At 44.3% G+C, this 9757-nt stretch overlaps 1 non-coding gene across 1 annotated transcript; it reads right to left on the bottom strand.

Moving 5' to 3' along the window:
- Positions 1–9482: 9482 nt before the first annotated feature.
- Positions 9483–9555, bottom strand: TRNAG-CCC (transfer RNA glycine (anticodon CCC)). Its single transcript has one exon. It is a non-coding gene; the product is annotated as a tRNA-Gly (tRNA).
- Between the last annotated feature and the right edge of the window lie 202 nt (positions 9556–9757).

The raw sequence follows: 9757 nt of genomic DNA, 5'->3' as shown, positions 1-9757 counted from the left end.
AAGAATCTGCCTGTCAATGCAGGATACACAAGACATAGGTTGGATCCCTGGATCAGGAAGATCCACTGGAGTAGGAAATGGCAACCCACCCCAATATTCTTGCCTGGGAAATTCCATGGACAGAGAAAGCTGGCTGGCTACAGTCCATGGGGTCACGAAGGGTCGGACACGACTAAGTAACTGAGCATTTCATTCCATGAGGCAATAAAACGACTCCAAAAATCAATTTGAGCCACTAATGAGAAAGCCATGATTCAGACAACACAAGATAGGAGGCATAGTGCTGGCCACAAGGGGTGATCCCAGGGATAGGAGGTGGGGGAGATGGTGTAGGCAGTCCAGGCAGATTTGGACAGAAAGATACCAAGGTTTGGAGCAGCAGAGGTGTTGAGAAGCAGGGAGTCTGGAGGGAAAAGAGAGAAAAGAGAGCAAAGTTGGGAAGTAGAAATATGCATACGTGGAGTCCTGGGGCCACTTATTTGATGCAAAGAACTCTAATAGGGAGAAGCGGGAGATAGAGGGGGAAAGAAATATGCAGACCAATTAGTGGAAGACTTCAGACACATTTGGGCTTTTCTCCAAAGAGAGAGGGAGGAAAGGGGGGAGTCACTCACAGAAGCACAGGTCATGTGCCAGGCTCTCAGTGAGTAGCTAAGGACATAAAAACCAGTGTGGTGGTGAAAGTAAAAGTTGCTCAGTTGTGTCTGACTCTTTGCGACCCCATGGACTGTAGTCCATGGAATTCTCCAGGCCAGAATACTGGAGTGGGTAGCCTAGCCCTTCTCCAGGGGATCTTCCCAACCCAGGAATCAAACCCAGGTCTCCTGCATTGCAGGCGGATTCTTTACCAGATGAGCCACAAGGGAAGCCCAAGAATACTGGAGTGGGTAGCCTGTCCCTTCTCCAGGGGATCTTCCTAACCCAGGAATCGAACTGGGGTCTCCTGCATTGCAGTCGAATTTTTTACCAACTGAGCTATGGGGGGAAATATAAACCCTTTAGTAGTCATAACCTCAGCTGCTCTACCACCAATCCTTTATTATAAACTGAGGAAGCTTAAGGGGCTGACTGAATTCACATGGAAAGGTACAAAACGTTTTTGGCCTGAGACAGAAAAGATCCAGAAAGGAAGAGGCTATGAGACAAGAAAGGCAAGACCCAACCAAAGCTGGTTCTCCACAAGCATTGAGAGACAGTGGGGAGATTTGGGGAACAGAGATTTGGGTTGAGAGATAGCAAAGTATATTTTCTGTGTTGTACATGGAATTTTCCTTTCAACAATATTTACCAGAGTTGGACAAGGTATCAATTACGTGGCAGTGGTTTTGGTGGTTAGATTGGAGTTTTATTGAATTTTTCTCCCTGATGATGCTGGCCTTGAGAGCAGACACAATCCTGCCCTCCAGAAGCCCACAGTTAAGGCTCTTCGCTGGCAATCCAGTGGTTAAGACTCTGAGCTTTCACTACAGGGAGCACAGATTCCATTCCTGGGTGGGGAACTAAGGACCTGCATGCCAAAAACAACAACAATAACAACAAAAAAACAAAACCCCACGGTCTAGAGTCTAGTGGGAAAGGGTAACACATAAAGCGTTAGCTTCAGAGAGATGCAGCAAATGTGCACTAGAGGCATGTATGCACAACACCTGTGATGTGGGCATGTGGGGGACGGCTGGCTATTTCTGCCTGGAGGAAGAGGAGAGACAGGAGAGGTGAAAAAAGGGAAAGGTGGCATTTGCGAGCACCACAAAAGGCAACCTAGAAAGGCAGGGAGGGTCTGCAGTATTTTGCAAGGGAGGGTAAAGCATCTACTGAGGATGGCACAGAAGGGACCTCGGGAGATCCCGCTTCGAGGCAGGAGACCTAAGCTGGAGGCAGATGTAGGGAGGCTGGGTTTCTACCTTTTCCTCACCCAGTAGGAACAACTCCAGAAAGGCTTGCCGCTGGCACCGGAAGGTTGATGAGATCCCCGTCCTTGATTGAGGGTGCAGACTGACCCTTGACTTCTTAGATTTAAATTCTGCTCTAGAACTTCCTTGGTGGCACAATGGATATGAATCCACCTGCCGATGCAGGGGATGTAGTTTGATTCCTGGTCTGGGAAGATTCCACATGCCATGGAGCAGGTCAGCCCAAGCGCCACAGCTCCTGGGCCCGCATTGTTGAGCCTGTGAGCCACAGGCGTGAAGAGTCTGCACACCCTCGAGCCTGTGCTCCCCAACAAGAGAAGTCACCACAGTGAGGGCTATGCACCACAACCAAGAGTAGCCCCCACTCGCCACAGCTAGAGAAAGCCCAGGAAAGGCAACGAAGAATGCTGCCATAAATAAATAAAGCCATGAACTTAAAGGATCCCCTAGGAAGCCATAGTAAAAATCAGTTTAAAAATTGTTTTAAATAAAAAAAAAAATCTGCTGTACCATTTTACTAGCTGTATAACCTGAGGCAAATCATATAATCTCTGTCAGTCAGTCAATTCAGTTGCTCAGTCATGTCCCGACTGTTTGCGACCCCATAGACTGCAGCATGCCAGGCTTCCCTGTCCATCACCAACTCCCAGAGCTTGCTCAAACTCATGTCCATTGAGTCAGTGATGCCATCCAACCATCTCATTCTCTGTCATCCCCTTCTCCTCCTGCCTTCAATCTTTCCCAGCATCAGGGTCTTTTCCAGTGAGTCAGTTCTTCGCATCAGGTGGCCAAAGTACTGATGTTTGGGCTTCAGCATCAGTCCTTCTAATGAATATTCAGGACTGATTTCCTTTAGATGGACTGGTTGGATCTCCTTGCAGTCCAAGGGACTCTCAAGAGTCTTCTTCAACACCACAATTCAAAAGCATCAATTCTTTGGCACTCAGCTTTCTGTATAGTCCAACTCTCACATCCATACATGACTACTGGGAAAACTATAATCTCTGTAGATCTCATGTATAACACTGGAAATAGTAAGAGTACCTACCTCTTTGGGTTGGTAGTACCTATCTACTTTTAAGAATCAAGGTGATACATGCCAAGCATTTAGACGTATAGTTATATACAATAAGCAATCACTCTTACTGGGCAAAGTGTGACTTAGTGGCTGAACAACAACTATATATATATAGTTGTTGGACATGACTTAGTGGCTGAACAACAACTGTTCATGTCCAACTCTTTGCAACCCCATGAACCACAGCACACCAGGCTTCCCTATTCTTCACTATCTCCTGGAGTTTGCTCAAACTCATGTCCATTGAGTCAGTGATGCCATCCACCCACCTCATCCTCTGTGGTCCCTTTCTCCTCCTGCCTTCAATCTTTCCCAGCATTAGGGCCTTTTCTAATGAGTCAGCTCTTCGAATCAGGTGGCCAAAGTATTGGAGGTTCAACTTCAGCACCAGTCCTTCTGGTGATGAGTATTCAGAGTTGATTCCCTTTAGGACTGACAGGTTTGATCTCCTTGCTGCTCAAGGGACTCTCAAGAGTCTTCTCCAGCACCATATTTCAAAATCATATGACAACTGCAACCTTCTTAAACCATAAACCCTTTTGTTAATTTTCATCTATTTAAACAGGGCTTTGAGACTTTCTTTATGTGTGTATGTATTGCTACATGGCTTTATAAAGTCAGTATCTTTCGTGCAAAGTATTTACAAAGCAAGATGGTGGGGAGGGGTGGGGAATCAATCTCTGGTGGTGGTTTTAGGCCCTCAACTTGACATTTCCACCATTGCTATGGAGGGTAATGCCTGGGCCTCGTTCATTTTTTTTTGCAACAAACAGATATTTCTCCTCTCATTCAACTCTCTGTTACTGACACTCCCTGCTGGTACAAAGCCCAGGTCTGCACTGAAGTCCTTCTTTCATGTGCACAAAACTGTAGTAAGTCCTAGAGTCCCTGCATTGTGCAAGGCCCTGCCCCCGCCCTCGAGTGAAGCAGTCAAGTCTTAAAACAATTCTGCCTTGCCTAGCAAGTGCTGTCAGACAGGGTGGGTGTTGTGGGCACACACAGAAGGGAGCTGAGAAAGGAATAACCTGGTAGAATGGACTAGAGGAGGATGAGACAAGAGAGAAAGGGCCACTGGGAAGGAGGCTGTTGCAGAAATATGGATCATCTCAGTTTCCCCTTTTGTTCATCTCTCAACCTATTTTTCTAAAAGAAGTTCCCAAAGTTCACTCTAAGGCCCAACACAACAGGCCCAACAAGGTGGACCCAGCACCCATTAGCACCAGCCCAGGTGCCCAGGTTGGGGAGGCTGATCGTGGTCCTCGATATGGCCCCTAACAGCAGCCTGGAGATTCAGTGTTTGTTGATCTGACCCAGTTTCCCATTAATGATATTTCAACTCCCCAGGTTCTGGCTAATGCTTCTCCAAGTCCTCCAGTGGGAAGGGAAAAGTAGTTTTTTAACCATCAAAGGTTAATTCATCTTGTTAGTATTCCTCTTGCTTATGGGGCTCATCCAATCACAGAGCAGGGAGCCTTTCCAGGCACTGGCTCTGGAGGCCGGCTCATTTTCACCGCACACTTTGCCTTCATGTTTCAGCTTAGCTATGTTGAGCCCTTTTCTCCAGCACCATGGGGTGGGAACTGGGGTTGGTCATTGATAATCTCACTGATTCACAACCTGGGTTTCAGTCCTAACTCTATCACCTAATAACTGGTGACCTAGGGAAAAAATTTTAAACTCTCTGTGCCTCAGCATTCCTTTTTTAGAAAATTGGAGATATCTACACAAGATATCAAGGTATCTATCCAACATAAATAAAACCATGTCCACACAAATACCAGTATTTATAGCAGCATTATTCACAGTAGCCAAGAAGAGGAAACCACTGAAATCTCTATGAATTGGTGAACGGATTAAAAAAATGTGCTCCAAAAACCTGCTGTTCATCAATAAAAAGGGATGGAGGGATTGGGTGGGAGGGAGGCTCAAGAGGGAAGGGATACATGTATATATATAGCCAGGTGGCACAGGGGTAAAGAACCTGCCTCCAAGCAGGAGACACAAGAGACACGGGCTTGATCCCTGTGCTGGGAGGATCCTCTGGAGTAGGAAATGGTAACCAGCTCCACTATTCTTGCCTATTAAAATTCCATGGGCAGAAAAGCCCAGTGGGCTACATGGCTGCAGTCCACAGGGTCGCAAAGAGGTGGACACGACTAAGCATGCATGCACTATAGCTGATTCACTTTGTTGTAGACCAGAAACTAATGCAGCATTGTAAAGCAACTATACCCCAATAATAAAATGAAATAAAATAAAGGAACAAAGTTCTGAAACATACTACAGCATGGATGAACCTTGCACATGTGATGCTAAATGAAAGGAGTCAGTCATAAAGGGCCACACATTGTGTGATTCCATGTATGTAATGTCCAGAAAAGGCAAATTCAAAGAGACAGAAAGTAGCACAGTGGTTACCCAGGGCTGAGGGGTGAAACATGGGGAGTGACTAATTGCAAAGGGCACAACTTTCTTTGATGATAGAAATGTTCTAAAATTGGATCACAGTGATGGATGTATAACTCTGTGCCACCGCTGCTGCTGCTGAGTTGCTTCAGTTGTGTCCGACTCTGTGCGACCCCAGAGACGGCAGCCCACCAGGTTCCTCCGTCCCTGGGATTCTCCAGGCAAGAACACTGGAGTGGGTTGCCATTTCCTTCTCCAATGCATGAAAGTGAAAAGTGAAAGTGAAGCCGCTCAGTCATGTCCGACTCAGCGACCCCATGGACTGCAGCCTACCAGGCTCCTCCGTCCATGGGATTTTCCAGGCAAGAGTACTGGAGTGGGTTGCCATTGCCTGCTCTGATAAAACTCTGTAAATATACCAAAATTCATTAACTTGTACACTTAAAACTAGTGCATTTTATGTTATATAAGTCATATCTCAATAAAGCTGTTTAAAAAAAAGACTAAGCTTGGCACAAAGTACTCAATAAATCTTTGATGTTATTTTTATATATAAAGTCTTTCTCAATGCATATAATGGAAAGAATATTTATATTTCAAATTTCACTTTAAAGTCCTATCAGTTTTGAAAGGTCTATAAGAAGTGTAATATAAACAGTACATATTCTAACCAGGATATTAGCCTACTAGCAATAAATGCCAGCTCCTCCAACCAACTACTGTGTTTTTTTGCCAAAAGCACATCTATTTTATCAGAAATTCCAATCAAGTGTATCTTCAGACCAGGTGACACCAGCACTCCTTTAGAGGCAATATGTGGGAATTCCATGGCAATCCAGTGGTTAGGACTCTGTGCTTCCATGGCAGGGGGCATAGGTTCAATTCCTGGTTAGGGGAACTAAGATCCCACACGCTGCACATCGAGGCCAAACAATAATAATAATAGAGGCGATATGCACAATAATAACATCTCCCATTCCTGAGTACCTATTACAGGACTGAGAGCGGATACTTTCTGTATGTTAACAAAATCACATCTAACATTCTTTACAATCTCTGATGTAAGCCTCCATTTTTTCTTCACTTCTCTATTCATTCAATAAATCTTTATTGAGGTCTACTATGTGTCCAACATGATGCTCACTGGGACTATGAAAATGAGTAAGAATCCCTTGCCCTCAAGGTCTCAGGATACAGCAACGGATAAATTAAATTACAAAACATTTATGCCATAAGTGAAAATGACATAAAGTAGGATATATGAAATCTCTTCCTGAGTTGAGGAAGGCTGACAGAGAAATGACACTTGAGCTGGGACACATCTGGTAGACAAGAATGGAGTAAGAGAGAGGGCATCTGAGCCATGCTGAAGTATGGAATTATAAGCCAACAGGTACCTTCCCACAAGACCAATCTGCTGATACGGCTGCTTAGCATGAGAAGGAAAGCCGAGGGATTCTATTGGTGAGGCAGACAAAGGATATATCACAGAGAATCTCCTCCTAAGAGACTTGGACATTATCCCGAAAGTGATCATCACAGTTTTAAAGCAGGCTAGCATCCAAAGGCAAATCCAAGGTTTCCACGTGAGGAGCTTGTGGGGAAATAGTCAAGGGCTTGACCTGAACTTGTATTTGATGGGCAAAACTCTGCTTTCAGAACTTTGCCCCTTTGACTGGAGAATAGTTCCTTTTCATTGTGTTGTTAGATTGGTATTTACTTGCACTCCTCCCTTGCCCCAAGCATCTCCTTGTCATCTCCACTGCTGCTGTCTTAATCTTAGAATTGAATTTTAATAAGACCACACAGCAAGTAATAAGGAGGTTGGCTGGAGTTGAGAGAGGAAGGTGAGCTGGAGCCAAGGAAGTCAGATAAGAGCGTTAGCTTAGATAAGTTCCTTGGGCTTCCCTGGTGGCTCAGATGGTAAAGAGTCCTCCTGCCAATGCAGAGACCTAAGTTCGATCCCTGGGTCATGAAGATCCCCTGGAGTAGGAAATGGCAACTGACTCCAGTATTCTTGCCTGGAGAATTCCATAAACAGAGGAGTCTGGCAGACTACAGTCCATGGACTTGAAAAGAGTCACACGACCGAGTGTCTAACACTAGGTTGAAGTAGAATTAATGGAGTAACTAATGATAGGAGGAGGAGGGCAGTAGAAACGGAAGAAAACATTCAGTTTTTGGACTGGAGTGAAAGGAGATTTCATTAACCAAGATCTGGGAATATCAGAAAAGGAGGTTTGGAGTGGGGAGGGGGGTTAGAAAACAAGAGCTAGAAAGGGCATCTAGATAGAGATGCCCATCAGGCCCAATTTTCACACATTTTAATGGGTACATAAATTTATAGATCCTATTATAAAGATTTTGATTAACTAGATCTGAGGCCACCCAAGAGTCTGAATTTCTTTTTTTTTTTTTAAATGTGGATCATTTTTAAAGTTTTTATTTAATTTGTTAAAATATTGCCTCTGTTTTATATCTTTTTTTGGCCACAGGTCACGTGGTATCTTAGCTCACTAACCAGGGATTGAACCCACACCCCTTTCTTTGGAAAGCAAAGTCTTAACCACTATACCACCAGGGAAGTCCCTGCATTTCTAAAACCCTCCGAAGTGATGCTCATCCTAATCAACAGATCACACTTAACAGAACATTAGGTCATTGAACACAGAGCTTATATCCTATCCCAACAAATGAATTTTTAGAAAACAAATTCCTGATCTTTGGTAGTTTTTGAGAAAATATTCCACCTTCCCATCAGTTAAAACAAAAACCAGCTTTGTTTCACTGCTTTACTTCCATGTAAGAAGATTATACCTCCCCATCCATTACTATGTGACTTGCAGCGTCTTATGGGCTTCCCTGGTGGCTTAGGCGGTAAAGAATCTGTCTGTAGTGAGGGAGACCCAGGTTTGATCCCTGGGTCCAGAAGATTCCCTGGAGAAGGGAATGGCTACCCACTCCAGTATTCTTGCCTGAAGAATTCCATGGACAGAGAAGCCTGGAGGGCTGCAGTCCATGGGGTGCCAAAGAGACAAACAGGGCTGAGCAACTAGCACTTTCACTTTCACTTTCTTTCCTGTCCTGACCACTTTTCCCTCCCCACTGATATGAGGCTTGGCCATATGACTTCTTTGGTTAATGGCATATGGCAGTAATGAGTGCACCAGCTCCATTCATAAGCTTTAGGAGCAACTGCAAGGTGCAACTCTGCATCTTTTCCCTCTTCCATTAAAAGAGCATGCCCAATATTCACTACTCCTTCAGTCCAGATACAAAAATGAAGAAAATGCATGGACTATACAGAGCCTGTGGCTGGGAGCAGAGCTGCCACCAGTCTGGGACCAGCATAAAATAAGAGCAAGAGATGAGGCTGTGTTGCTCTTAGCTACTGAGGTTTGGGGGTCATTTGTTACTGCAGTATAACCTAGTGAAAGTTGACTAATAATAGAGTCTCTCTGCTATTAATGACAAATACAAGGCTAGGAAGGAAATAGAATAGCTAAAATAAATATTCCACTTTTTTAATTATTAAACTTTCTTAGATATCTTCTTTATGGATACCAAGAAGACATATAACGAGGTTGGAGGCTTATAGTAACACTTGAGATTATATGAATGCAAGTCGTCAGAAGCGTTTAAAGAATATCAGTCTTGGATGTGTCATTTTGCCTGTAAACTGGAACAAGTAATAGCCACTCAGCTGGTTCATACAAATGAGGGAAGCAGAAGTACTAAATGCTTTGTAGGGTTTTATAAATATTTATTTACTTATTTGGCTGTGAAAAGTGAAAGTGAAAGTCACTCAGTAGCGTCCAACTCTTTGCAACCCCATGGACTATACAGTCCATGGAATTCTCCAGGCCAGGATACCCAGGGGTCAAACCCAGGTCTCCCACATTGCAGGCAGATTCTTTACCAGCTGAGCCACAAGGAAAGCCCAAGAGTACTGGAGTGAGTAGCCTATCCCTTCTCCAGCACATCTTCCCGACCCAGGAATCAACCGGGGTCTCCTTCCTGCATTGCAGGCGGATTCTTTACATTCTTTACCAATGTACTATGTCTTACTTAAGGCGTGTGGGATCTAGTTCCCTGATCAGGGATTGAACCTGGGCCCCCTGCATTGGGAGTCCAGAGTCTTAGCCACTGGACCACCAGGGAAGTCCCTTTATGGGATCTTGTAGTGATGTGCTGGATCTGGTTTGTACAAGAGTCAACTCTGAAAGTTGCAGCTATTTTGTGAACCAGTTGTTAAATACATTCATTATACTAAAAATTGAATTTGATAAAGTTGTAGTTACATGATATTTAAAACAAAAGTAATAACATAAGCAGCTCTCATATGCACAAATAACATAAGCAG

Source organism: Dama dama, chromosome 1 (assembly GCF_033118175.1).
Source record: "Dama dama isolate Ldn47 chromosome 1, ASM3311817v1, whole genome shotgun sequence".
Lineage (NCBI taxonomy): Eukaryota > Metazoa > Chordata > Mammalia > Artiodactyla > Cervidae > Dama > Dama dama.
The sequence above is the reverse complement of the archived record's forward strand: the minus strand, read 5'-3'. Positions and strand labels throughout refer to the sequence as shown.